This window comes from Schistocerca piceifrons, chromosome 1 (genome assembly GCF_021461385.2).
Source record: "Schistocerca piceifrons isolate TAMUIC-IGC-003096 chromosome 1, iqSchPice1.1, whole genome shotgun sequence".
Classification (NCBI taxonomy): Eukaryota; Metazoa; Arthropoda; class Insecta; order Orthoptera; family Acrididae; genus Schistocerca; species Schistocerca piceifrons.
In genome coordinates, this window is record NC_060138.1 from 95,216,163 (window position 1) to 95,242,466 (window position 26,304).

General features: G+C 47.9%; 34 non-coding genes across 34 annotated transcripts; all 34 read left to right on the forward strand.

Moving 5' to 3' along the window:
• The first annotated feature begins 277 nt into the window (after positions 1-277).
• Trnar-ccu lies at positions 278-350 on the forward strand. Its single transcript has one exon. It is a non-coding gene; the product is annotated as a tRNA-Arg (tRNA).
• Positions 351-853: 503 nt separating this feature from the next.
• On the forward strand, positions 854-926 carry Trnar-ccu. Its single transcript has one exon. It is a non-coding gene; the product is annotated as a tRNA-Arg (tRNA).
• Positions 927-1,429: 503 nt separating this feature from the next.
• Positions 1,430-1,502, forward strand: Trnar-ccu. Its single transcript has one exon. It is a non-coding gene; the product is annotated as a tRNA-Arg (tRNA).
• A 503-nt stretch (positions 1,503-2,005) lies between these two features.
• Positions 2,006-2,078, forward strand: Trnar-ccu. Its single transcript has one exon. It is a non-coding gene; the product is annotated as a tRNA-Arg (tRNA).
• Positions 2,079-8,371: 6,293 nt separating this feature from the next.
• Positions 8,372-8,444, forward strand: Trnar-ccu. Its single transcript has one exon. It is a non-coding gene; the product is annotated as a tRNA-Arg (tRNA).
• Positions 8,445-8,947: 503 nt separating this feature from the next.
• On the forward strand, positions 8,948-9,020 carry Trnar-ccu. Its single transcript has one exon. It is a non-coding gene; the product is annotated as a tRNA-Arg (tRNA).
• Positions 9,021-9,523: 503 nt separating this feature from the next.
• Positions 9,524-9,596, forward strand: Trnar-ccu. Its single transcript has one exon. It is a non-coding gene; the product is annotated as a tRNA-Arg (tRNA).
• Positions 9,597-10,099: 503 nt separating this feature from the next.
• Trnar-ccu lies at positions 10,100-10,172 on the forward strand. The gene has a single exon. It is a non-coding gene; the product is annotated as a tRNA-Arg (tRNA).
• Positions 10,173-10,675: 503 nt separating this feature from the next.
• Positions 10,676-10,748, forward strand: Trnar-ccu. Its single transcript has one exon. It is a non-coding gene; the product is annotated as a tRNA-Arg (tRNA).
• Positions 10,749-11,251: 503 nt separating this feature from the next.
• Positions 11,252-11,324, forward strand: Trnar-ccu. The gene has a single exon. It is a non-coding gene; the product is annotated as a tRNA-Arg (tRNA).
• A 503-nt stretch (positions 11,325-11,827) lies between these two features.
• Positions 11,828-11,900, forward strand: Trnar-ccu. The gene has a single exon. It is a non-coding gene; the product is annotated as a tRNA-Arg (tRNA).
• A 503-nt stretch (positions 11,901-12,403) lies between these two features.
• Trnar-ccu lies at positions 12,404-12,476 on the forward strand. Its single transcript has one exon. It is a non-coding gene; the product is annotated as a tRNA-Arg (tRNA).
• Positions 12,477-12,979: 503 nt separating this feature from the next.
• On the forward strand, positions 12,980-13,052 carry Trnar-ccu. Its single transcript has one exon. It is a non-coding gene; the product is annotated as a tRNA-Arg (tRNA).
• A 503-nt stretch (positions 13,053-13,555) lies between these two features.
• Positions 13,556-13,628, forward strand: Trnar-ccu. The gene has a single exon. It is a non-coding gene; the product is annotated as a tRNA-Arg (tRNA).
• Positions 13,629-14,131: 503 nt separating this feature from the next.
• On the forward strand, positions 14,132-14,204 carry Trnar-ccu. Its single transcript has one exon. It is a non-coding gene; the product is annotated as a tRNA-Arg (tRNA).
• A 503-nt stretch (positions 14,205-14,707) lies between these two features.
• On the forward strand, positions 14,708-14,780 carry Trnar-ccu. The gene has a single exon. It is a non-coding gene; the product is annotated as a tRNA-Arg (tRNA).
• A 503-nt stretch (positions 14,781-15,283) lies between these two features.
• Trnar-ccu lies at positions 15,284-15,356 on the forward strand. Its single transcript has one exon. It is a non-coding gene; the product is annotated as a tRNA-Arg (tRNA).
• Positions 15,357-15,859: 503 nt separating this feature from the next.
• On the forward strand, positions 15,860-15,932 carry Trnar-ccu. The gene has a single exon. It is a non-coding gene; the product is annotated as a tRNA-Arg (tRNA).
• Positions 15,933-16,435: 503 nt separating this feature from the next.
• Positions 16,436-16,508, forward strand: Trnar-ccu. The gene has a single exon. It is a non-coding gene; the product is annotated as a tRNA-Arg (tRNA).
• Positions 16,509-17,011: 503 nt separating this feature from the next.
• Positions 17,012-17,084, forward strand: Trnar-ccu. Its single transcript has one exon. It is a non-coding gene; the product is annotated as a tRNA-Arg (tRNA).
• A 503-nt stretch (positions 17,085-17,587) lies between these two features.
• Trnar-ccu lies at positions 17,588-17,660 on the forward strand. Its single transcript has one exon. It is a non-coding gene; the product is annotated as a tRNA-Arg (tRNA).
• A 503-nt stretch (positions 17,661-18,163) lies between these two features.
• Positions 18,164-18,236, forward strand: Trnar-ccu. The gene has a single exon. It is a non-coding gene; the product is annotated as a tRNA-Arg (tRNA).
• Positions 18,237-18,739: 503 nt separating this feature from the next.
• Positions 18,740-18,812, forward strand: Trnar-ccu. Its single transcript has one exon. It is a non-coding gene; the product is annotated as a tRNA-Arg (tRNA).
• A 503-nt stretch (positions 18,813-19,315) lies between these two features.
• Positions 19,316-19,388, forward strand: Trnar-ccu. The gene has a single exon. It is a non-coding gene; the product is annotated as a tRNA-Arg (tRNA).
• A 503-nt stretch (positions 19,389-19,891) lies between these two features.
• On the forward strand, positions 19,892-19,964 carry Trnar-ccu. The gene has a single exon. It is a non-coding gene; the product is annotated as a tRNA-Arg (tRNA).
• Positions 19,965-20,467: 503 nt separating this feature from the next.
• Trnar-ccu lies at positions 20,468-20,540 on the forward strand. The gene has a single exon. It is a non-coding gene; the product is annotated as a tRNA-Arg (tRNA).
• Positions 20,541-21,043: 503 nt separating this feature from the next.
• Positions 21,044-21,116, forward strand: Trnar-ccu. The gene has a single exon. It is a non-coding gene; the product is annotated as a tRNA-Arg (tRNA).
• Positions 21,117-21,619: 503 nt separating this feature from the next.
• On the forward strand, positions 21,620-21,692 carry Trnar-ccu. The gene has a single exon. It is a non-coding gene; the product is annotated as a tRNA-Arg (tRNA).
• A 1,564-nt stretch (positions 21,693-23,256) lies between these two features.
• On the forward strand, positions 23,257-23,329 carry Trnar-ccu. The gene has a single exon. It is a non-coding gene; the product is annotated as a tRNA-Arg (tRNA).
• Positions 23,330-23,832: 503 nt separating this feature from the next.
• Trnar-ccu lies at positions 23,833-23,905 on the forward strand. The gene has a single exon. It is a non-coding gene; the product is annotated as a tRNA-Arg (tRNA).
• A 503-nt stretch (positions 23,906-24,408) lies between these two features.
• Trnar-ccu lies at positions 24,409-24,481 on the forward strand. Its single transcript has one exon. It is a non-coding gene; the product is annotated as a tRNA-Arg (tRNA).
• Positions 24,482-24,984: 503 nt separating this feature from the next.
• Positions 24,985-25,057, forward strand: Trnar-ccu. The gene has a single exon. It is a non-coding gene; the product is annotated as a tRNA-Arg (tRNA).
• A 503-nt stretch (positions 25,058-25,560) lies between these two features.
• On the forward strand, positions 25,561-25,633 carry Trnar-ccu. The gene has a single exon. It is a non-coding gene; the product is annotated as a tRNA-Arg (tRNA).
• A 503-nt stretch (positions 25,634-26,136) lies between these two features.
• Trnar-ccu lies at positions 26,137-26,209 on the forward strand. Its single transcript has one exon. It is a non-coding gene; the product is annotated as a tRNA-Arg (tRNA).
• The last annotated feature ends 95 nt before the right edge of the window (positions 26,210-26,304 follow it).

Below are 26,304 nucleotides of genomic sequence, written 5' to 3' on the forward strand. Positions count from 1 at the left end.
TGCTTGTTGGTAAACAGTATGACCCATATGAATAGTCACTTACCTGTCTTGTGTGCAGGACTTACAGTTCAGAGAGGGAATAGCCTAAGACGGCAGGTATAAGAATTGCCAGCAGAAAGTAGGTGCCTGGACTTCGATACGTCTGAGTATGTACAGGCACACAGGAAAGGCTCATGCGACGTCCTGACTCTCTGCAGACGTAGAGTAGCGCATCAGGAAGGGTACACTTGGCAAGTGTTGATTTGAGCGAGCACACCGCCAGCTTTAGCGCCAGTCAGCCTCTGTGGCCTAATGGATAAGGCATCGGTCTCCTAAATCGGGGATTGTGGGTTCGAGTCCCACCAGAGGTACACGTTTTACTCACTGGGGCAAAATCACTCTCACCACATACAGCTGTAATAGTTGAGAAAGCTGGCGTTTCTGAGTGCTTACAGGTATCACAGGTATGACGACGATATGAAAATACGCACTTACTGACAACCAAAAACGAAACGACGGCCATTATCAATCGACCTATTAGCAGCGGAAGTGTTTCAAAGCGTGATGGCGCTGTGAAAGGAAACGCTATTTTGAAATTGCTTGTTGGTAAACAGTATGACCCATATGAATAGTCACTTACCTGTCTTGTGTGCAGGACTTACAGTTCAGAGAGGGAATAGCCTAAGACGGCAGGTATAAGAATTGCCAGCAGAAAGTAGGTGCCTGGACTTCGATACGTCTGAGTATGTACAGGCACACAGGAAAGGCTCATGCGACGTCCTGACTCTCTGCAGACGTAGAGTAGCGCATCAGGAAGGGTACACTTGGCAAGTGTTGATTTGAGCGAGCACACCGCCAGCTTTAGCGCCAGTCAGCCTCTGTGGCCTAATGGATAAGGCATCGGTCTCCTAAACCGGGGATTGTGGGTTCGAGTCCCACCAGAGGTACACGTTTTACTCACTGGGGCAAAATCACTCTCACCACATACAGCTGTAATAGTTGAGAAAGCTGGCGTTTCTGAGTGCTTACAGGTATCACAGGTATGACGACGATATGAAAATACGCACTTACTGACAACCAAAAACGAAACGACGGCCATTATCAATCGACCTATTAGCAGCGGAAGTGTTTCAAAGCGTGATGGCGCTGTGAAAGGAAACGCTATTTTGAAATTGCTTGTTGGTAAACAGTATGACCCATATGAATAGTCACTTACCTGTCTTGTGTGCAGGACTTACAGTTCAGAGAGGGAATAGCCTAAGACGGCAGGTATAAGAATTGCCAGCAGAAAGTAGGTGCCTGGACTTCGATACGTCTGAGTATGTACAGGCACACAGGAAAGGCTCATGCGACGTCCTGACTCTCTGCAGACGTAGAGTAGCGCATCAGGAAGGGTACACTTGGCAAGTGTTGATTTGAGCGAGCACACCGCCAGCTTTAGCGCCAGTCAGCCTCTGTGGCCTAATGGATAAGGCATCGGTCTCCTAAACCGGGGATTGTGGGTTCGAGTCCCACCAGAGGTACACGTTTTACTCACTGGGGCAAAATCACTCTCACCACATACAGCTGTAATAGTTGAGAAAGCTGGCGTTTCTGAGTGCTTACAGGTATCACAGGTATGACGACGATATGAAAATACGCACTTACTGACAACCAAAAACGAAACGACGGCCATTATCAATCGACCTATTAGCAGCGGAAGTGTTTCAAAGCGTGATGGCGCTGTGAAAGGAAACGCTATTTTGAAATTGCTTGTTGGTAAACAGTATGACCCATATGAATAGTCACTTACCTGTCTTGTGTGCAGGACTTACAGTTCAGAGAGGGAATAGCCTAAGACGGCAGGTATAAGAATTGCCAGCAGAAAGTAGGTGCCTGGACTTCGATACGTCTGAGTATGTACAGGCACACAGGAAAGGCTCATGCGACGTCCTGACTCTCTGCAGACGTAGAGTAGCGCATCAGGAAGGGTACACTTGGCAAGTGTTGATTTGAGCGAGCACACCGCCAGCTTTAGCGCCAGTCAGCCTCTGTGGCCTAATGGATAAGGCATCGGTCTCCTAAACCGGGGATTGTGGGTTCGAGTCCCACCAGAGGTACACGTTTTACTCACTGGGGCAAAATCACTCTCACCACATACAGCTGTAATAGTTGAGAAAGCTGGCGTTTCTGAGTGCTTACAGGTATCACAGGTATGACGACGATATGAAAATACGCACTTACTGACAACCAAAAACGAAACGACGGCCATTATCAATCGACCTATTAGCAGCGGAAGTGTTTCAAAGCGTGATGGCGCTGTGAAAGGAAACGCTATTTTGAAATTGCTTGTTGGTAAACAGTATGACCCATATGAATAGTCACTTACCTGTCTTGTGTGCAGGACTTACAGTTCAGAGAGGGAATAGCCTAAGACGGCAGGTATAAGAATTGCCAGCAGAAAGTAGGTGCCTGGACTTCGATACGTCTGAGTATGTACAGGCACACAGGAAAGGCTCATGCGACGTCCTGACTCTCTGCAGACGTAGAGTAGCGCATCAGGAAGGGTACACTTGGCAAGTGTTGATTTGAGCGAGCACACCGCCAGCTTTAGCGCCAGTCAGCCTCTGTGGCCTAATGGATAGTTCCGCTTTAGACGCCGTGCAGTGTGGACGTGCCTAGTCTTCCGCTCCGCCGTAGCGTTACGTATAGTGGACTATCGTTTTTGTTACGTGTTGTGTTGCAACTTCTGAGAGTATTTCTCCGTCGTTGTTTCGTACCTTGTGTTACTTTCTGTCCTTATTTCAGTGTTTTTTGTGTAGCGGTTTCGACCGCATATTTTGAAAATGTCGTCCCAGGTTATTCCTCGTCAGGCTACAGTTAGTTTTGCTTTTGACAAGTCAACCCGCCATGTGCAACCTAGTTCTCTTGAGATTCATGATTGGTTGGTAGATACCTTTGGTGTTCATTCGGATCAGGTGCACACTGCTTATTTTGATACCGAACTGTATGTTTTCTTTGTTAAGTTTATGGACCCACTTCAGGTTGATAAAATTCTTTCTAAATATGGTCATCAAGTTCTCTTTCGGCATCGGGATGATTCTGTAAGTACCGTGCTGCTTTCCAATGCTTCCATCACGTATACCAATGTTCGTGTTTACAACCTTCCACCGGAGGTGGATAATGTCTATCTTAAGGAGGGTCTACAGAAGTATGGTGATGTAAAGAGCATTCGCCTTGAACGCTGGTCAAGCCAACATCGCCTGCAATGTTACAGTGGTATTCGTTCAGTCGAAATGCACGTTAAGCAGAATATTCCATCTCACCTGCAGATCGGTGGATATCGTGTCCATGTAACATATAGTGGTCAGGTTGGCACCTGTTTTTTGTGCAATGAAAGTGGTCACGTGCGTACCGACTGTCCGCGGAGAGTTTTTGTTTTAAAAAATTCTCTCGAACAGCGTCGCAAGTTAACGGTCGCTGACCTCGTTGCAGGTGGTTCTGCTCTTGGTGTAGCACAGTCCAGTGGTAGTAGCGCCCCGCCACAGGTTTTGCGCACCCCTGATACAGAATTTCCTCCTTTGCGTGCTAAATCTGATGTTGTTCCGTCTGTCCCTCAGGTGGGTGTGCCACTTTTGAATAATAAGAGGCGTCGCCCACACGATGGAAATAGTACGGATGAGGATCTCCCTGAGATGCCCCAGTCCGAGCGACCGGCATCCTCCGAGTCACTGTGTACTGTAGCTGCTCCCTGCCCTCCTGAGGTAGCGGTTCCGGTGGCGGCTGCTGGCGCCCCTCCGGCCTCCGACGCAGCTTCTCTCGAGTCGGGTCGTCGGTCGGGCCTGTTGGCGCCGTCTTCCGAACCGACTTCGATGTCACAACAAGTGGAGCCGCGACAACTTCCTGCTTCGCTGCCCCATACCTCTGCCAGCGGAGCTGCTCCGCTTCCTTCCAACTCTGCGGCCTCGGACCTTCCTGCTCACGTTTCGCCTCCGTGCAGTCCATGTTTGCCGGAAGCTAGTGCAGGTGTTGACCATTCCGTTTTGTCGGATGTTTCCCCCGCGACCCCGGATCCCGCATGTGGACCGGCGCGGGTGGTGTCGGATACAGAACTTGACCCTCCTACGTCACCGGCGGCTGAAGTTTCCTTGCCCGTCAGCCGACGCAAGTTACGCGTTCAGCCGAACGTTAATGCTGTTCGTAAAAAACCGAAACGTAAGGGATCCGCGGAACGGGGTAGCAGTCCCCCTCCCTCGGATGCCTCCGTCACCCCTGCTATGGACTGTGACGCTGGTGCGTCGGTGTAGGTGATTTGTTTTCTCGCTTTTCTCTCTATGGTTCAAGCATACACCTTTCTTACCTTAAATGTTAACCGTATTGAGTCCGACGTTCGCATTGCCTCTTTGCGGCAGTTTATTTACGACGCCTGTGCGGACGTAGTGTTTTTGCAGGAAGTGTTGTTTTCTGATCTCTCTCTACCTGGATTTCAAACTGTTTTTAATGTCGCGCCGGAATATTCAACAGGAACTGCTCTTTTCTTTCGAGAGGGCATTCCTATTACTGACATTGAATTCCTTGACTCTGGCCGTGGGATTGGTTGTCGTCTTTTTGATCTCCGCCTCGTTGTTTTGTATGCCCCCTCTGGTTCGGGTCACACTGTGGCTCGATCGCGCTTTTATAAAGAAGAGCTTATTTATCTTTTGCGCCAGAGTCCTCGGAGTCTCCTGCTCGGAGGCGATTTTAATTGTGTTTTACGCCCTGCAGACCAGTCCCCCAATTTTAATTATTGCCGTGATTTACATGACTTAGTTCGTACGATGCATCTGCGTGATGTTTGGGAACACAAATATCCAACCCTGGTGAAATATACGTTTTTTACCGCGTCCTCATGCAGTAGACTCGACAGATTCTATTTATCTGATTTATTATGTGATAAAATTCTTTCTGTCGATGTTATTCCTACTAGTTTTTCTGACCATTGTGCTTTTACTGCAACTGTAAATCTTAGTCGCCAACCTGCAAAACTTTATCGTTCCCAGTGGATGTTAAATGTTTCCCACCTTGCCGACAGTGCTATGGATGATGTTATAAGTGGCGTGTGGGAGCGATGTCTTCGCTCTGTCCCGCGATACCCCTCCTTGCTGGTTTGGTGGACTGCGTTTGCCAAGCCCAAGATTCGTCAGACTTTGATTTTCTACTGTGCTGCTAGGACGCGTGATTTTAAGAACACGTATGAATATTACTACTCTGTCCTGCGTGAACTATATGACGCGGCGGGTACCTCTCCACTGCGGATCCATGATGTTCGTCGTATTAAAGCCAAGCTCTTGAGCCTTAAACGACGACAGATGGATGGTCTGCGAGTTAAGTCGAAACCTCACTCTCTTGTTGAAGGTGAACTGACATCCTTGTACCACCTGCTACGGCATCAGACTCGTCGTCGTCGCTCCTTCATCTCTTCTCTTACGGTGGATGATGGGCGACAGCTTAGTGCACAGGAGGAAATGGTTCGTGCTCTTCATCAGTATTACACTAGTCTCTATTCTGCCAATGATTCTGGTGAGTCTCTTTCGGATGATGTCTTTGGGGATCTAACTGCGACGATCGCGCCTGACGCGAACGGCGAATTTCTCCGGGAGTTCCAGGTAGATGATGTTTTCGATTTTATTGCTCGCTCTCCGTCCAGTAAATCGCCGGGTCCAGACGGCCTGCCTAAAGAATTTTATCTCCGTTTTTGGCCTCTTTTGGGTGGCATTTTTACGCAGATTTTAAATGAGATTGTCAGAGGGATGGATGTGCCTGCCGATTTTAAAGTAGGGAAAATTGTTTTAATTCCGAAGTCCTCTGGTCGTTTATCTGCTGCCAATCTTCGTCCGCTCACATTGCTGAATTTTGACTATAAGACAGCTGCTAGAGCGCTCAATAGCCGGCTGTCTTCTCTGCTTCGGGGTGTGATTGGTGCACATCAATGTTGTTTTCATGATAGATCTATTCTGACACCAGTAGCCGAATATCGGGATGTTGTCTCGGTTGCGGCGGTTACAAACGTACATTGTGCCTTTGCCTTCCTTGATTTTTATAAGGCTTTTGATCACGTCAGTCATGTGTTTTTAGATCGTGTTTTAGGTACAATAGGTTTTAACGCTTCATCACGTGGTGTTCTTGGCAATTTGTACAGGGGAATAACAGCTCGGGTGTCAGTCAATGGGCAGCTGACGCCGCCCATTGCTATCCGCCGCGGAGTGCCTCAGGGTAGTCCGCTCTCTATGTCTTTATTCGTTTTGTCCCTGGAACCGCTGCTTCGGACTATTGCTCTCAAGCTTCAGGGTATGTCCCTCTCTGGTGGGAAGCTCTCGGTTAAGGCATATGCGGATGATGTCGTTGTTCTCCTCCGTCAACGAGATGATATCCCGTTGTTGAAAGGGGCAGTTGATGCATACTGTCGTGTCTCTGGAGCGCGTCTCAATCAGGGTAAATGTAAGTTCCTTGATATTCGAGGATTTCGCGATGCTGACGTCCCTTGGGCCACTTTTGTCGATCGCCATACGTCCTTGGGGATTATCATTGATCGGTGTCCTCTAAAAATGGCGGCTCTCAATTGGAAATCTGTCACCGAGAAGATACAGGGGGCTCTGATGGTCCATGAGCAGCGCTCTGCTACCATTTTGCAAAAAGTCCGAATTTTAGACACCTACGTCCTATGTAAAGCTTATTATGTTGCTCAGCTGTTCCCACTTCCCATGATGGTGGCGAAAAGGTTGCGCCAATTGTCTAGCAGGTTTATATGGAAGGGCCATCTATTCAAGTTACGTTACGAGGTAATGACGAAACCGCGTCTCTCCGGAGGCTTGGGCCTCTCTGACATTACTCGCAAGGCGTCTGCTTTGTACGTCCGCCGAACGACTCTAATTGTTACGCAAGAAGTGACTTCAATTACATCCAGGCTTTTTACTGTTGTGCGTCCGGCGAGCCTTGCTCCACCTGTCGATGTCGGACGCCTAAATTTTAAGTTGAAACACATTCGGGAATTTTACATTGCGGTGAGTTACCTCGGTGACGTCTTCTTGCGGCGACCGGTGCCAACGACCAAGAGCTTGATTGCCCGCTGGGAGGGGCTGGCCAGTCCCAATCCAATAGAACTGGCGTCTCCATCCGTGTCCTGGAGGAACGTCTGGAAGAACGTTAGTCTGCCGATCCACTCTATGGCCGTGGCGTCCACGTGGTATAGGGTAATAAATAATTTGGTTCCCACCAATGTACGACTGCACCGTATTGGTCTTTCTGACACGGACACCTGTACTCGGTGTGGTCTCCTGGATACCCTTGAACATCGATTCACCTGCTGTGGGCACCTTGCTAATTGGCGTTGGCTCAGGAAACAACTTGCTTTTGTCACTAGGTCTGCTGAAGCCGCTTATACTATTGACATCATCGTCCGGCCCGATTCTTCCTTTTTTCCGCGGACGAAGCTCCATACCGTCATGTGGTTGATTGGCCATTTCGTACATTTTGTCAACAGTTGTCATGAAGAGGATGGACACCTAGCGTTTCGGCAGTACATGCTTACTGCTTACTGGCAGCGCTTGCGATTGCCAGGCCTCCGAGATGATTTTGCCAATATGCTTAGCCTGACATTTGAAAGAGAGGGTGTTGGCTAAGGTCACCTGTGTGAGCCATTTTCTTTTATACTGTTTCTGAATTTGCCGCCTTTATATATGTTTCTTCTCTACACCAGGACTGAAGTTTTCGTGTTTTAATCTTTATATCCCGGGTTTCGGCAGGTATTCATTTTGATGCGACGCCAATGGAATTACTCTGCATTTGTGAAAAAAAAAAAAAAAAAAAAAAAAAATGGATAAGGCATCGGTCTCCTAAACCGGGGATTGTGGGTTCGAGTCCCACCAGAGGTACACGTTTTACTCACTGGGGCAAAATCACTCTCACCACATACAGCTGTAATAGTTGAGAAAGCTGGCGTTTCTGAGTGCTTACAGGTATCACAGGTATGACGACGATATGAAAATACGCACTTACTGACAACCAAAAACGAAACGACGGCCATTATCAATCGACCTATTAGCAGCGGAAGTGTTTCAAAGCGTGATGGCGCTGTGAAAGGAAACGCTATTTTGAAATTGCTTGTTGGTAAACAGTATGACCCATATGAATAGTCACTTACCTGTCTTGTGTGCAGGACTTACAGTTCAGAGAGGGAATAGCCTAAGACGGCAGGTATAAGAATTGCCAGCAGAAAGTAGGTGCCTGGACTTCGATACGTCTGAGTATGTACAGGCACACAGGAAAGGCTCATGCGACGTCCTGACTCTCTGCAGACGTAGAGTAGCGCATCAGGAAGGGTACACTTGGCAAGTGTTGATTTGAGCGAGCACACCGCCAGCTTTAGCGCCAGTCAGCCTCTGTGGCCTAATGGATAAGGCATCGGTCTCCTAAACCGGGGATTGTGGGTTCGAGTCCCACCAGAGGTACACGTTTTACTCACTGGGGCAAAATCACTCTCACCACATACAGCTGTAATAGTTGAGAAAGCTGGCGTTTCTGAGTGCTTACAGGTATCACAGGTATGACGACGATATGAAAATACGCACTTACTGACAACCAAAAACGAAACGACGGCCATTATCAATCGACCTATTAGCAGCGGAAGTGTTTCAAAGCGTGATGGCGCTGTGAAAGGAAACGCTATTTTGAAATTGCTTGTTGGTAAACAGTATGACCCATATGAATAGTCACTTACCTGTCTTGTGTGCAGGACTTACAGTTCAGAGAGGGAATAGCCTAAGACGGCAGGTATAAGAATTGCCAGCAGAAAGTAGGTGCCTGGACTTCGATACGTCTGAGTATGTACAGGCACACAGGAAAGGCTCATGCGACGTCCTGACTCTCTGCAGACGTAGAGTAGCGCATCAGGAAGGGTACACTTGGCAAGTGTTGATTTGAGCGAGCACACCGCCAGCTTTAGCGCCAGTCAGCCTCTGTGGCCTAATGGATAAGGCATCGGTCTCCTAAACCGGGGATTGTGGGTTCGAGTCCCACCAGAGGTACACGTTTTACTCACTGGGGCAAAATCACTCTCACCACATACAGCTGTAATAGTTGAGAAAGCTGGCGTTTCTGAGTGCTTACAGGTATCACAGGTATGACGACGATATGAAAATACGCACTTACTGACAACCAAAAACGAAACGACGGCCATTATCAATCGACCTATTAGCAGCGGAAGTGTTTCAAAGCGTGATGGCGCTGTGAAAGGAAACGCTATTTTGAAATTGCTTGTTGGTAAACAGTATGACCCATATGAATAGTCACTTACCTGTCTTGTGTGCAGGACTTACAGTTCAGAGAGGGAATAGCCTAAGACGGCAGGTATAAGAATTGCCAGCAGAAAGTAGGTGCCTGGACTTCGATACGTCTGAGTATGTACAGGCACACAGGAAAGGCTCATGCGACGTCCTGACTCTCTGCAGACGTAGAGTAGCGCATCAGGAAGGGTACACTTGGCAAGTGTTGATTTGAGCGAGCACACCGCCAGCTTTAGCGCCAGTCAGCCTCTGTGGCCTAATGGATAAGGCATCGGTCTCCTAAACCGGGGATTGTGGGTTCGAGTCCCACCAGAGGTACACGTTTTACTCACTGGGGCAAAATCACTCTCACCACATACAGCTGTAATAGTTGAGAAAGCTGGCGTTTCTGAGTGCTTACAGGTATCACAGGTATGACGACGATATGAAAATACGCACTTACTGACAACCAAAAACGAAACGACGGCCATTATCAATCGACCTATTAGCAGCGGAAGTGTTTCAAAGCGTGATGGCGCTGTGAAAGGAAACGCTATTTTGAAATTGCTTGTTGGTAAACAGTATGACCCATATGAATAGTCACTTACCTGTCTTGTGTGCAGGACTTACAGTTCAGAGAGGGAATAGCCTAAGACGGCAGGTATAAGAATTGCCAGCAGAAAGTAGGTGCCTGGACTTCGATACGTCTGAGTATGTACAGGCACACAGGAAAGGCTCATGCGACGTCCTGACTCTCTGCAGACGTAGAGTAGCGCATCAGGAAGGGTACACTTGGCAAGTGTTGATTTGAGCGAGCACACCGCCAGCTTTAGCGCCAGTCAGCCTCTGTGGCCTAATGGATAAGGCATCGGTCTCCTAAACCGGGGATTGTGGGTTCGAGTCCCACCAGAGGTACACGTTTTACTCACTGGGGCAAAATCACTCTCACCACATACAGCTGTAATAGTTGAGAAAGCTGGCGTTTCTGAGTGCTTACAGGTATCACAGGTATGACGACGATATGAAAATACGCACTTACTGACAACCAAAAACGAAACGACGGCCATTATCAATCGACCTATTAGCAGCGGAAGTGTTTCAAAGCGTGATGGCGCTGTGAAAGGAAACGCTATTTTGAAATTGCTTGTTGGTAAACAGTATGACCCATATGAATAGTCACTTACCTGTCTTGTGTGCAGGACTTACAGTTCAGAGAGGGAATAGCCTAAGACGGCAGGTATAAGAATTGCCAGCAGAAAGTAGGTGCCTGGACTTCGATACGTCTGAGTATGTACAGGCACACAGGAAAGGCTCATGCGACGTCCTGACTCTCTGCAGACGTAGAGTAGCGCATCAGGAAGGGTACACTTGGCAAGTGTTGATTTGAGCGAGCACACCGCCAGCTTTAGCGCCAGTCAGCCTCTGTGGCCTAATGGATAAGGCATCGGTCTCCTAAACCGGGGATTGTGGGTTCGAGTCCCACCAGAGGTACACGTTTTACTCACTGGGGCAAAATCACTCTCACCACATACAGCTGTAATAGTTGAGAAAGCTGGCGTTTCTGAGTGCTTACAGGTATCACAGGTATGACGACGATATGAAAATACGCACTTACTGACAACCAAAAACGAAACGACGGCCATTATCAATCGACCTATTAGCAGCGGAAGTGTTTCAAAGCGTGATGGCGCTGTGAAAGGAAACGCTATTTTGAAATTGCTTGTTGGTAAACAGTATGACCCATATGAATAGTCACTTACCTGTCTTGTGTGCAGGACTTACAGTTCAGAGAGGGAATAGCCTAAGACGGCAGGTATAAGAATTGCCAGCAGAAAGTAGGTGCCTGGACTTCGATACGTCTGAGTATGTACAGGCACACAGGAAAGGCTCATGCGACGTCCTGACTCTCTGCAGACGTAGAGTAGCGCATCAGGAAGGGTACACTTGGCAAGTGTTGATTTGAGCGAGCACACCGCCAGCTTTAGCGCCAGTCAGCCTCTGTGGCCTAATGGATAAGGCATCGGTCTCCTAAACCGGGGATTGTGGGTTCGAGTCCCACCAGAGGTACACGTTTTACTCACTGCGGCAAAATCACTCTCACCACATACAGCTGTAATAGTTGAGAAAGCTGGCGTTTCTGAGTGCTTACAGGTATCACAGGTATGACGACGATATGAAAATACGCACTTACTGACAACCAAAAACGAAACGACGGCCATTATCAATCGACCTATTAGCAGCGGAAGTGTTTCAAAGCGTGATGGCGCTGTGAAAGGAAACGCTATTTTGAAATTGCTTGTTGGTAAACAGTATGACCCATATGAATAGTCACTTACCTGTCTTGTGTGCAGGACTTACAGTTCAGAGAGGGAATAGCCTAAGACGGCAGGTATAAGAATTGCCAGCAGAAAGTAGGTGCCTGGACTTCGATACGTCTGAGTATGTACAGGCACACAGGAAAGGCTCATGCGACGTCCTGACTCTCTGCAGACGTAGAGTAGCGCATCAGGAAGGGTACACTTGGCAAGTGTTGATTTGAGCGAGCACACCGCCAGCTTTAGCGCCAGTCAGCCTCTGTGGCCTAATGGATAAGGCATCGGTCTCCTAAACCGGGGATTGTGGGTTCGAGTCCCACCAGAGGTACACGTTTTACTCACTGGGGCAAAATCACTCTCACCACATACAGCTGTAATAGTTGAGAAAGCTGGCGTTTCTGAGTGCTTACAGGTATCACAGGTATGACGACGATATGAAAATACGCACTTACTGACAACCAAAAACGAAACGACGGCCATTATCAATCGACCTATTAGCAGCGGAAGTGTTTCAAAGCGTGATGGCGCTGTGAAAGGAAACGCTATTTTGAAATTGCTTGTTGGTAAACAGTATGACCCATATGAATAGTCACTTACCTGTCTTGTGTGCAGGACTTACAGTTCAGAGAGGGAATAGCCTAAGACGGCAGGTATAAGAATTGCCAGCAGAAAGTAGGTGCCTGGACTTCGATACGTCTGAGTATGTACAGGCACACAGGAAAGGCTCATGCGACGTCCTGACTCTCTGCAGACGTAGAGTAGCGCATCAGGAAGGGTACACTTGGCAAGTGTTGATTTGAGCGAGCACACCGCCAGCTTTAGCGCCAGTCAGCCTCTGTGGCCTAATGGATAAGGCATCGGTCTCCTAAACCGGGGATTGTGGGTTCGAGTCCCACCAGAGGTACACGTTTTACTCACTGGGGCAAAATCACTCTCACCACATACAGCTGTAATAGTTGAGAAAGCTGGCGTTTCTGAGTGCTTACAGGTATCACAGGTATGACGACGATATGAAAATACGCACTTACTGACAACCAAAAACGAAACGACGGCCATTATCAATCGACCTATTAGCAGCGGAAGTGTTTCAAAGCGTGATGGCGCTGTGAAAGGAAACGCTATTTTGAAATTGCTTGTTGGTAAACAGTATGACCCATATGAATAGTCACTTACCTGTCTTGTGTGCAGGACTTACAGTTCAGAGAGGGAATAGCCTAAGACGGCAGGTATAAGAATTGCCAGCAGAAAGTAGGTGCCTGGACTTCGATACGTCTGAGTATGTACAGGCACACAGGAAAGGCTCATGCGACGTCCTGACTCTCTGCAGACGTAGAGTAGCGCATCAGGAAGGGTACACTTGGCAAGTGTTGATTTGAGCGAGCACACCGCCAGCTTTAGCGCCAGTCAGCCTCTGTGGCCTAATGGATAAGGCATCGGTCTCCTAAACCGGGGATTGTGGGTTCGAGTCCCACCAGAGGTACACGTTTTACTCACTGGGGCAAAATCACTCTCACCACATACAGCTGTAATAGTTGAGAAAGCTGGCGTTTCTGAGTGCTTACAGGTATCACAGGTATGACGACGATATGAAAATACGCACTTACTGACAACCAAAAACGAAACGACGGCCATTATCAATCGACCTATTAGCAGCGGAAGTGTTTCAAAGCGTGATGGCGCTGTGAAAGGAAACGCTATTTTGAAATTGCTTGTTGGTAAACAGTATGACCCATATGAATAGTCACTTACCTGTCTTGTGTGCAGGACTTACAGTTCAGAGAGGGAATAGCCTAAGACGGCAGGTATAAGAATTGCCAGCAGAAAGTAGGTGCCTGGACTTCGATACGTCTGAGTATGTACAGGCACACAGGAAAGGCTCATGCGACGTCCTGACTCTCTGCAGACGTAGAGTAGCGCATCAGGAAGGGTACACTTGGCAAGTGTTGATTTGAGCGAGCACACCGCCAGCTTTAGCGCCAGTCAGCCTCTGTGGCCTAATGGATAAGGCATCGGTCTCCTAAACCGGGGATTGTGGGTTCGAGTCCCACCAGAGGTACACGTTTTACTCACTGGGGCAAAATCACTCTCACCACATACAGCTGTAATAGTTGAGAAAGCTGGCGTTTCTGAGTGCTTACAGGTATCACAGGTATGACGACGATATGAAAATACGCACTTACTGACAACCAAAAACGAAACGACGGCCATTATCAATCGACCTATTAGCAGCGGAAGTGTTTCAAAGCGTGATGGCGCTGTGAAAGGAAACGCTATTTTGAAATTGCTTGTTGGTAAACAGTATGACCCATATGAATAGTCACTTACCTGTCTTGTGTGCAGGACTTACAGTTCAGAGAGGGAATAGCCTAAGACGGCAGGTATAAGAATTGCCAGCAGAAAGTAGGTGCCTGGACTTCGATACGTCTGAGTATGTACAGGCACACAGGAAAGGCTCATGCGACGTCCTGACTCTCTGCAGACGTAGAGTAGCGCATCAGGAAGGGTACACTTGGCAAGTGTTGATTTGAGCGAGCACACCGCCAGCTTTAGCGCCAGTCAGCCTCTGTGGCCTAATGGATAAGGCATCGGTCTCCTAAACCGGGGATTGTGGGTTCGAGTCCCACCAGAGGTACACGTTTTACTCACTGGGGCAAAATCACTCTCACCACATACAGCTGTAATAGTTGAGAAAGCTGGCGTTTCTGAGTGCTTACAGGTATCACAGGTATGACGACGATATGAAAATACGCACTTACTGACAACCAAAAACGAAACGACGGCCATTATCAATCGACCTATTAGCAGCGGAAGTGTTTCAAAGCGTGATGGCGCTGTGAAAGGAAACGCTATTTTGAAATTGCTTGTTGGTAAACAGTATGACCCATATGAATAGTCACTTACCTGTCTTGTGTGCAGGACTTACAGTTCAGAGAGGGAATAGCCTAAGACGGCAGGTATAAGAATTGCCAGCAGAAAGTAGGTGCCTGGACTTCGATACGTCTGAGTATGTACAGGCACACAGGAAAGGCTCATGCGACGTCCTGACTCTCTGCAGACGTAGAGTAGCGCATCAGGAAGGGTACACTTGGCAAGTGTTGATTTGAGCGAGCACACCGCCAGCTTTAGCGCCAGTCAGCCTCTGTGGCCTAATGGATAAGGCATCGGTCTCCTAAACCGGGGATTGTGGGTTCGAGTCCCACCAGAGGTACACGTTTTACTCACTGGGGCAAAATCACTCTCACCACATACAGCTGTAATAGTTGAGAAAGCTGGCGTTTCTGAGTGCTTACAGGTATCACAGGTATGACGACGATATGAAAATACGCACTTACTGACAACCAAAAACGAAACGACGGCCATTATCAATCGACCTATTAGCAGCGGAAGTGTTTCAAAGCGTGATGGCGCTGTGAAAGGAAACGCTATTTTGAAATTGCTTGTTGGTAAACAGTATGACCCATATGAATAGTCACTTACCTGTCTTGTGTGCAGGACTTACAGTTCAGAGAGGGAATAGCCTAAGACGGCAGGTATAAGAATTGCCAGCAGAAAGTAGGTGCCTGGACTTCGATACGTCTGAGTATGTACAGGCACACAGGAAAGGCTCATGCGACGTCCTGACTCTCTGCAGACGTAGAGTAGCGCATCAGGAAGGGTACACTTGGCAAGTGTTGATTTGAGCGAGCACACCGCCAGCTTCAGCGCCAGTCAGCCTCTGTGGCCTAATGGATAAGGCATCGGTCTCCTAAACCGGGGATTGTGGGTTCGAGTCCCACCAGAGGTACACGTTTTACTCACTGGGGCAAAATCACTCTCACCACATACAGCTGTAATAGTTGAGAAAGCTGGCGTTTCTGAGTGCTTACAGGTATCACAGGTATGACGACGATATGAAAATACGCACTTACTGACAACCAAAAACGAAACGACGGCCATTATCAATCGACCTATTAGCAGCGGAAGTGTTTCAAAGCGTGATGGCGCTGTGAAAGGAAACGCTATTTTGAAATTGCTTGTTGGTAAACAGTATGACCCATATGAATAGTCACTTACCTGTCTTGTGTGCAGGACTTACAGTTCAGAGAGGGAATAGCCTAAGACGGCAGGTATAAGAATTGCCAGCAGAAAGTAGGTGCCTGGACTTCGATACGTCTGAGTATGTACAGGCACACAGGAAAGGCTCATGCGACGTCCTGACTCTCTGCAGACGTAGAGTAGCGCATCAGGAAGGGTACACTTGGCAAGTGTTGATTTGAGCGAGCACACCGCCAGCTTTAGCGCCAGTCAGCCTCTGTGGCCTAATGGATAAGGCATCGGTCTCCTAAACCGGGGATTGTGGGTTCGAGTCCCACCAGAGGTACACGTTTTACTCACTGGGGCAAAATCACTCTCACCACATACAGCTGTAATAGTTGAGAAAGCTGGCGTTTCTGAGTGCTTACAGGTATCACAGGTATGACGACGATATGAAAATACGCACTTACTGACTACCAAAAACGAAACGACGGCCATTATCAATCGACCTATTAGCAGCGGAAGTGTTTCAAAGCGTGATGGCGCTGTGAAAGGAAACGCTATTTTGAAATTGCTTGTTGGTAAACAGTATGACCCATATGAATAGTCACTTACCTGTCTTGTGTGCAGGACTTACAGTTCAGAGAGGGAATAGCCTAAGACGGCAGGTATAAGAATTGCCAGCAGAAAGTAGGTGCCTGGACTTCGATACGTCTGAGTATGTACAGGCACACAGGAAAGGCTCATGCGACGTCCTGACTCTCTGCAGACGTAGAGTAGCGCATCAGGAAGGGTACACTTGGCAAGTGTTGATTTGAGCGAGCACACCGCCAGCTTTAGCGCCAGTCAGCCTCTGTGGCCTAATGGATAAGGCATCGGTCTCCTAAACCGGGGATTGTGGGTTCGAGTCCCACCAGAGGTACACGTTTTACTCACTGGGGCAAAATCACTCTCACCACATACAGCTGTAATAGTTGAGAAAGCTGGCGTTTCTGAGTGCTTACAGGTATCACAGGTATGACGACGATATGAAAATACGCACTTACTGACAACCAAAAACGAAACGACGGCCATTATCAATCGACCTATTAGCAGCGGAAGTGTTTCAAAGCGTGATGGCGCTGTGAAAGGAAACGCTATTTTGAAATTGCTTGTTGGTAAACAGTATGACCCATATGAATAGTCACTTACCTGTCTTGTGTGCAGGACTTACAGTTCAGAGAGGGAATAGCCTAAGACGGCAGGTATAAGAATTGCCAGCAGAAAGTAGGTGCCTGGACTTCGATACGTCTGAGTATGTACAGGCACACAGGAAAGGCTCATGCGACGTCCTGACTCTCTGCAGACGTAGAGTAGCGCATCAGGAAGGGTACACTTGGCAAGTGTTGATTTGAGCGAGCACACCGCCAGCTTTAGCGCCAGTCAGCCTCTGTGGCCTAATGGATAAGGCATCGGTCTCCTAAACCGGGGATTGTGGGTTCGAGTCCCACCAGAGGTACACGTTTTACTCACTGGGGCAAAATCACTCTCACCACATACAGCTGTAATAGTTGAGAAAGCTGGCGTTTCTGAGTGCTTACAGGTATCACAGGTATGACGACGATATGAAAATACGCACTTACTGACAACCAAAAACGAAACGACGGCCATTATCAATCGACCTATTAGCAGCGGAAGTGTTTCAAAGCGTGATGGCGCTGTGAAAGGAAACGCTATTTTGAAATTGCTTGTTGGTAAACAGTATGACCCATATGAATAGTCACTTACCTGTCTTGTGTGCAGGACTTACAGTTCAGAGAGGGAATAGCCTAAGACGGCAGGTATAAGAATTGCCAGCAGAAAGTAGGTGCCTGGACTTCGATACGTCTGAGTATGTACAGGCACACAGGAAAGGCTCATGCGACGTCCTGACTCTCTGCAGACGTAGAGTAGCGCATCAGGAAGGGTAAACTTGGCAAGTGTTGATTTGAGCGAGCACACCGCCAGCTTTAGCGCCAGTCAGCCTCTGTCGCCTAATGGATAAGGCATCGGTCTCCTAAACCGGGGATTGTGGGTTCGAGTCCCACCAGAGGTACACGTTTTACTCACTGGGGCAAAATCACTCTCACCACATACAGCTGTAATAGTTGAGAAAGCTGGCGTTTCTGAGTGCTTACAGGTATCACAGGTATGACGACGATATGAAAATACGCACTTACTGACAACCAAAAACGAAACGACGGCCATTATCAATCGACCTATTAGCAGCGGAAGTGTTTCAAAGCGTGATGGCGCTGTGAAAGGAAACGCTATTTTGAAATTGCTTGTTGGTAAACAGTATGACCCATATGAATAGTCACTTACCTGTCTTGTGTGCAGGACTTACAGTTCAGAGAGGGAATAGCCTAAGACGGCAGGTATAAGAATTGCCAGCAGAAAGTAGGTGCCTGGACTTCGATACGTCTGAGTATGTACAGGCACACAGGAAAGGCTCATGCGACGTCCTGACTCTCTGCAGACGTAGAGTAGCGCATCAGGAAGGGTACACTTGGCAAGTGTTGATTTGAGCGAGCACACCGCCAGCTTTAGCGCCAGTCAGCCTCTGTGGCCTAATGGATAAGGCATCGGTCTCCTAAACCGGGGATTGTGGGTTCGAGTCCCACCAGAGGTACACGTTTTACTCACTGGGGCAAAATCACTCTCACCACATACAGCTGTAATAGTTGAGAAAGCTGGCGTTTCTGAGTGCTTACAGGTATCACAGGTATGACGACGATATGAAAATACGCACTTACTGACAACCAAAAACGAAACGACGGCCATTATCAATCGACCTATTAGCAGCGGAAGTGTTTCAAAGCGTGATGGCGCTGTGAAAGGAAACGCTATTTTGAAATTGCTTGTTGGTAAACAGTATGACCCATATGAATAGTCACTTACCTGTCTTGTGTGCAGGACTTACAGTTCAGAGAGGGAATAGCCTAAGACGGCAGGTATAAGAATTGCCAGCAGAAAGTAGGTGCCTGGACTTCGATACGTCTGAGTATGTACAGGCACACAGGAAAGGCTCATGCGACGTCCTGACTCTCTGCAGACGTAGAGTAGCGCATCAGGAAGGGTACACTTGGCAAGTGTTGATTTGAGCGAGCACACCGCCAGCTTTAGCGCCAGTCAGCCTCTGTGGCCTAATGGATAAGGCATCGGTCTCCTAAACCGGGGATTGTGGGTTCGAGTCCCACCAGAGGTACACGTTTTACTCACTGGGGCAAAATCACTCTCACCACATACAGCTGTAATAGTTGAGAAAGCTGGCGTTTCTGAGTGCTTACAGGTATCACAGGTATGACGACGATATGAAAATACGCACTTACTGACAACCAAAAACGAAACGACGGCCATTATCAATCGACCTATTAGCAGCGGAAGTGTTTCAAAGCGTGATGGCGCTGTGAAAGGAAACGCTATTTTGAAATTGCTTGTTGGTAAACAGTATGACCCATATGAATAGTCACTTACCTGTCTTGTGTGCAGGACTTACAGTTCAGAGAGGGAATAGCCTAAGACGGCAGGTATAAGAATTGCCAGCAGAAAGTAGGTGCCTGGACTTCGATACGTCTGAGTATGTACAGGCACACAGGAAAGGCTCATGCGACGTCCTGACTCTCTGCAGACGTAGAGTAGCGCATCAGGAAGGGTACACTTGGCAAGTGTTGATTTGAGCGAGCACACCGCCAGCTTTAGCGCCAGTCAGCCTCTGTGGCCTAATGGATAAGGCATCGGTCTCCTAAACCGGGGATTGTGGGTTCGAGTCCCACCAGAGGTACACGTTTTACTCACTGGGGCAAAATCACTCTCACCACATACAGCTGTAATAGTTGAGAAAGCTGGCGTTTCTGAGTGCTTACAGGTATCACAGGTATGACGACGATATGAAAATACGCACTTACTGACAACCAAAAACGAAACGACGGCCATTATCAATCGACCTATTAGCAGCGGAAGTGTTTCAAAGCGTGATGGCGCTGTGAAAGGAAACGCTATTTTGAAATTGCTTGTTGATAAACAGTATGACCCATATGAATAGTCACTTACCTGTCTTGTGTGCAGGACTTACAGTTCAGAGAGGGAATAGCCTAAGACGGCAGGTATAAGAATTGCCAGCAGAAAGTAGGTGCCTGGACTTCGATACGTCTGAGTATGTACAGGCACACAGGAAAGGCTCATGCGACGTCCTGACTCTCTGCAGACGTAGAGTAGCGCATCAGGAAGGGTACACTTGGCAAGTGTTGATTTGAGCGAGCACACCGCCAGCTTTAGCGCCAGTCAGCCTCTGTGGCCTAATGGATAAGGCATCGGTCTCCTAAACCGGGGATTGTGGGTTCGAGTCCCACCAGAGGTACACGTTTTACTCACTGGGGCAAAATCACTCTCACCACATACAGCTGTAATAGTTGAGAAAGCTGGCGTTTCTGAGTGCTTACAGGTATCACAGGTATGACGACGATATGAAAATACGCACTTACTGACAACCAAAAACGAAACGACGGCCATTATCAATCGACCTATTAGCAGCGGAAGTGTTTCAAAGCGTGATGGCGCTGTGAAAGGAAACGCTATTTTGAAATTGCTTGTTGGTAAACAGTATGACCCATATGAATAGTCACTTACCTGTCTTGTGTGCAGGACTTACAGTTCAGAGAGGGAATAGCCTAAGACGGCAGGTATAAGAATTGCCAGCAGAAAGTAGGTGCCTGGACTTCGATACGTCTGAGTATGTACAGGCACACAGGAAAGGCTCATGCGACGTCCTGACTCTCTGCAGACGTAGAGTAGCGCATCAGGAAGGGTACACTTGGCAAGTGTTGATTTGAGCGAGCACACCGCCAGCTTTAGCGCCAGTCAGCCTCTGTGGCCTAATGGATAAGGCATCGGTCTCCTAAACCGGGGATTGTGGGTTCGAGTCCCACCAGAGGTACACGTTTTACTCACTGGGGCAAAATCACTCTCACCACATACAGCTGTAATAGTTGAGAAAGCTGGCGTTTCTGAGTGCTTACAGGTATCACAGGTATGACGACGATATGAAAATACGCACTTACTGACAACCAAAAACGAAACGACGGCCATTATCAATCGACCTATTAGCAGCGGAAGTGTTTCAAAGCGTGATGGCGCTGTGAAAGGAAACGCTATTTTGAAATTGCTTGTTGGTAAACAGTATGACCCATATGAATAGTCACTTACCTGTCTTGTGTGCAGGACTTACAGTTCAGAGAGGGAATAGCCTAAGACGGCAGGTATAAGAATTGCCAGCAGAAAGTAGGTGCCTGGACTTCGATACGTCTGAGTATGTACAGGCACACAGGAAAGGCTCATGCGACGTCCTGACTCTCTGCAGACGTAGAGTAGCGCATCAGGAAGGGTACACTTGGCAAGTGTTGATTTGAGCGAGCACACCGCCAGCTTTAGCGCCAGTCAGCCTCTGTGGCCTAATGGATAAGGCATCGGTCTCCTAAACCGGGGATTGTGGGTTCGAGTCCCACCAGAGGTACACGTTTTACTCACTGGGGCAAAATCACTCTCACCACATACAGCTGTAATAGTTGAGAAAGCTGGCGTTTCTGAGTGCTTACAGGTATCACAGGTATGACGACGATATGAAAATACGCACTTACTGACAACCAAAAACGAAACGACGGCCATTATCAATCGACCTATTAGCAGCGGAAGTGTTTCAAAGCGTGATGGCGCTGTGAAAGGAAACGCTATTTTGAAATTGCTTGTTGGTAAACAGTATGACCCATATGAATAGTCACTTACCTGTCTTGTGTGCAGGACTTACAGTTCAGAGAGGGAATAGCCTAAGACGGCAGGTATAAGAATTGCCAGCAGAAAGTAGGTGCCTGGACTTCGATACGTCTGAGTATGTACAGGCACACAGGAAAGGCTCATGCGACGTCCTGACTCTCTGCAGACGTAGAGTAGCGCATCAGGAAGGGTACACTTGGCAAGTGTTGATTTGAGCGAGCACACCGCCAGCTTTAGCGCCAGTCAGCCTCTGTGGCCTAATGGATAAGGCATCGGTCTCCTAAACCGGGGATTGTGGGTTCGAGTCCCACCAGAGGTACACGTTTTACTCACTGGGGCAAAATCACTCTCACCACATACAGCTGTAATAGTTGAGAAAGCTGGCGTTTCTGAGTGCTTACAGGTATCACAGGTATGACGACGATATGAAAATACGCACTTACTGACAACCAAAAACGAAACGACGGCCATTATCAATCGACCTATTAGCAGCGGAAGTGTTTCAAAGCGTGATGGCGCTGTGAAAGGAAACGCTATTTTGAAATTGCTTGTTGGTAAACAGTATGACCCATATGAATAGTCACTTACCTGTCTTGTGTGCAGGACTTACAGTTCAGAGAGGGAATAGCCTAAGACGGCAGGTATAAGAATTGCCAGCAGAAAGTAGGTGCCTGGACTTCGATACGTCTGAGTATGTACAGGCACACAGGAAAGGCTCATGCGACGTCCTGACTCTCTGCAGACGTAGAGTAGCGCATCAGGAAGGGTACACTTGGCAAGTGTTGATTTGAGCGAGCACACCGCCAGCTTTAGCGCCAGTCAGCCTCTGTGGCCTAATGGATGTGGGGAAGAAGTAGGTGAAGTGTACCGTAAAAGGTGTTGAGAATTGCCGAAGTGAACGTAAAATCGTTAAACAATGTTGCATAAGTTGGGACAAGTTGCAGCAAGATCTGGCTCCTTGCGTTCAGGAGTGTCGAGGGCTTACCATCCACCAGCAGACTTTAAGCCACAATCTATGGACGATTTACCGGTGCCGCAAGGCTCTTGGCAGGCGAACTACGAAGAGAAACAACGCAGATATAATACGCACTTATTCGGAGGCATAGCATTTGCCGCATTTTCATTGCTTGTGGCAAAGAACTCTGGACTGTTTTACATGAACTGGGCTCCACCTGAATTGAAGAAGGAATAGATTATCTTAGTTAAATAGTAATGTTGTATATATGTAACTATTTATTTATTTATGACCTAGCTGTTTATTGTATGTTCTGTTTCACTGATGATTAAAATGATTCATGTTATGAAAAAAAAAAAAAAAAAAATGGATAAGGCATCGGTCTCCTAAACCGGGGATTGTGGGTTCGAGTCCCACCAGAGGTACACGTTTTACTCACTGGGGCAAAATCACTCTCACCACATACAGCTGTAATAGTTGAGAAAGCTGGCGTTTCTGAGTGCTTACAGGTATCACAGGTATGACGACGATATGAAAATACGCACTTACTGACAACCAAAAACGAAACGACGGCCATTATCAATCGACCTATTAGCAGCGGAAGTGTTTCAAAGCGTGATGGCGCTGTGAAAGGAAACGCTATTTTGAAATTGCTTGTTGGTAAACAGTATGACCCATATGAATAGTCACTTACCTGTCTTGTGTGCAGGACTTACAGTTCAGAGAGGGAATAGCCTAAGACGGCAGGTATAAGAATTGCCAGCAGAAAGTAGGTGCCTGGACTTCGATACGTCTGAGTATGTACAGGCACACAGGAAAGGCTCATGCGACGTCCTGACTCTCTGCAGACGTAGAGTAGCGCATCAGGAAGGGTACACTTGGCAAGTGTTGATTTGAGCGAGCACACCGCCAGCTTTAGCGCCAGTCAGCCTCTGTGGCCTAATGGATAAGGCATCGGTCTCCTAAACCGGGGATTGTGGGTTCGAGTCCCACCAGAGGTACACGTTTTACTCACTGGGGCAAAATCACTCTCACCACATACAGCTGTAATAGTTGAGAAAGCTGGCGTTTCTGAGTGCTTACAGGTATCACAGGTATGACGACGATATGAAAATACGCACTTACTGACAACCAAAAACGAAACGACGGCCATTATCAATCGACCTATTAGCAGCGGAAGTGTTTCAAAGCGTGATGGCGCTGTGAAAGGAAACGCTATTTTGAAATTGCTTGTTGGTAAACAGTATGACCCATATGAATAGTCACTTACCTGTCTTGTGTGCAGGACTTACAGTTCAGAGAGGGAATAGCCTAAGACGGCAGGTATAAGAATTGCCAGCAGAAAGTAGGTGCCTGGACTTCGATACGTCTGAGTATGTACAGGCACACAGGAAAGGCTCATGCGACGTCCTGACTCTCTGCAGACGTAGAGTAGCGCATCAGGAAGGGTACACTTGGCAAGTGTTGATTTGAGCGAGCACACCGCCAGCTTTAGCGCCAGTCAGCCTCTGTGGCCTAATGGATAAGGCATCGGTCTCCTAAACCGGGGATTGTGGGTTCGAGTCCCACCAGAGGTACACGTTTTACTCACTGGGGCAAAATCACTCTCACCACATACAGCTGTAATAGTTGAGAAAGCTGGCGTTTCTGAGTGCTTACAGGTATCACAGGTATGACGACGATATGAAAATACGCACTTACTGACAACCAAAAACGAAACGACGGCCATTATCAATCGACCTATTAGCAGCGGAAGTGTTTCAAAGCGTGATGGCGCTGTGAAAGGAAACGCTATTTTGAAATTGCTTGTTGGTAAACAGTATGACCCATATGAATAGTCACTTACCTGTCTTGTGTGCAGGACTTACAGTTCAGAGAGGGAATAGCCTAAGACGGCAGGTATAAGAATTGCCAGCAGAAAGTAGGTGCCTGGACTTCGATACGTCTGAGTATGTACAGGCACACAGGAAAGGCTCATGCGACGTCCTGACTCTCTGCAGACGTAGAGTAGCGCATCAGGAAGGGTACACTTGGCAAGTGTTGATTTGAGCGAGCACACGGCCAGCTTTAGCGCCAGTCAGCTTCTGTGGCCTAATGGATAAGGCATCGGTCTCCTAAACCGGGGATTGTGGGTTCGAGTCCCACCAGAGGTACACGTTTTACTCACTGGGGCAAAATCACTCTCACCACATACAGCTGTAATAGTTGAGAAAGCTGGCGTTTCTGAGTGCTTACAGGTATCACAGGTATGACGACGATATGAAAATACGCACTTACTGACAACCAAAAACGAAACGACGGCCATTATCAATCGACCTATTAGCGGCGGAAGTGTTTCAAAGCGTGATGGCGCTGTGAAAGGAAACGCTATTTTGAAATTGCTTGTTGGTAAACAGTATGACCCATATGAATAGTCACTTACCTGTCTTGTGTGCAGGACTTACAGTTCAGAGAGGGAATAGCCTAAGACGGCAGGTATAAGAATTGCCAGCAGAAAGTAGGTGCCTGGACTTCGATACGTCTGAGTATGTACAGGCACACAGGAAAGGCTCATGCGACGTCCTGACTCTCTGCAGACGTAGAGTAGCGCATCAGGAAGGGTACACTTGGCAAGTGTTGATTTGAGCGAGCACACCGCCAGCTTTAGCGCCAGTCAGCCTCTGTGGCCTAATGGATAAGGCATCGGTCTCCTAAACCGGGGATTGTGGGTTCGAGTCCCACCAGAGGTACACGTTTTACTCACTGGGGCAAAATCACTCTCACCACATACAGCTGTAATAGTTGAGAAAGCTGGCGTTTCTGAGTGCTTACAGGTATCACAGGTATGACGACGATATGAAAATACGCACTTACTGACAACCAAAAACGAAACGACGGCCATTATCAATCGACCTATTAGCAGCGGAAGTGTTTCAAAGCGTGATGGCGCTGTGAAAGGAAACGCTATTTTGAAATTGCTTGTTGGTAAACAGTATGACCCATATGAATAGTCACTTACCTGTCTTGTGTGCAGGACTTACAGTTCAGAGAGGGAATAGCCTAAGACGGCAGGTATAAGAATTGCCAGCAGAAAGTAGGTGCCTGGACTTCGATACGTCTGAGTATGTACAGGCACACAGGAAAGGCTCATGCGACGTCCTGACTCTCTGCAGACGTAGAGTAGCGCATCAGGAAGGGTACACTTGGCAAGTGTTGATTTGAGCGAGCACACCGCCAGCTTTAGCGCCAGTCAGCCTCTGTGGCCTAATGGATAAGGCATCGGTCTCCTAAACTGGGGATTGTGGGTTCGAGTCCCACCAGAGGTACACGTTTTACTCACTGGGGCAAAATCACTCTCACCACATACAGGTGTAATAGTTGAGAAAGCTGGCGTTTCTGAGTGCTTACAGGTATCACAGGTATGACGACGATATGAAAATACGCACTTACTGACAACCAAAAACGAAACGACGGCCATTATCAATCGACCTATTTGCAGCGGAAGTGTTTCAAAGCGTGATGGCGCTGTGAAAGGAAACGCTATTTTGAAATTGCTTGTTGGTAAACAGTATGACCCATATGAATAGTCACTTACCTGTCTTGTGTGCAGGACTTACAGTTCAGAGAGGGAATAGCCTAAGACGCCAGGTATAAGAATTGCCAGCAGAAAGTAGGTGCCTGGACTTCGATACGTCTGAGTATGTACAGGCACACAGGAAAGGCTCATGCGACGTCCTGACTCTCTGCAGACGTAGAGTAGCGCATCAGGAAGGGTACACTTGGCAAGTGTTGATTTGAGCGAGCACACCGCCAGCTTTAGCGCCAGTCAGCCTCTGTGGCCTAATGGATAAGGCATCGGTCTCCTAAACCGGGGATTGTGGGTTCGAGTCCCACCAGAGGTACACGTTTTACTCACTGGGGCAAAATCACTCTCACCACATACAGCTGTAATAGTTGAGAAAGCTGGCGTTTCTGAGTGCTTACAGGTATCACAGGT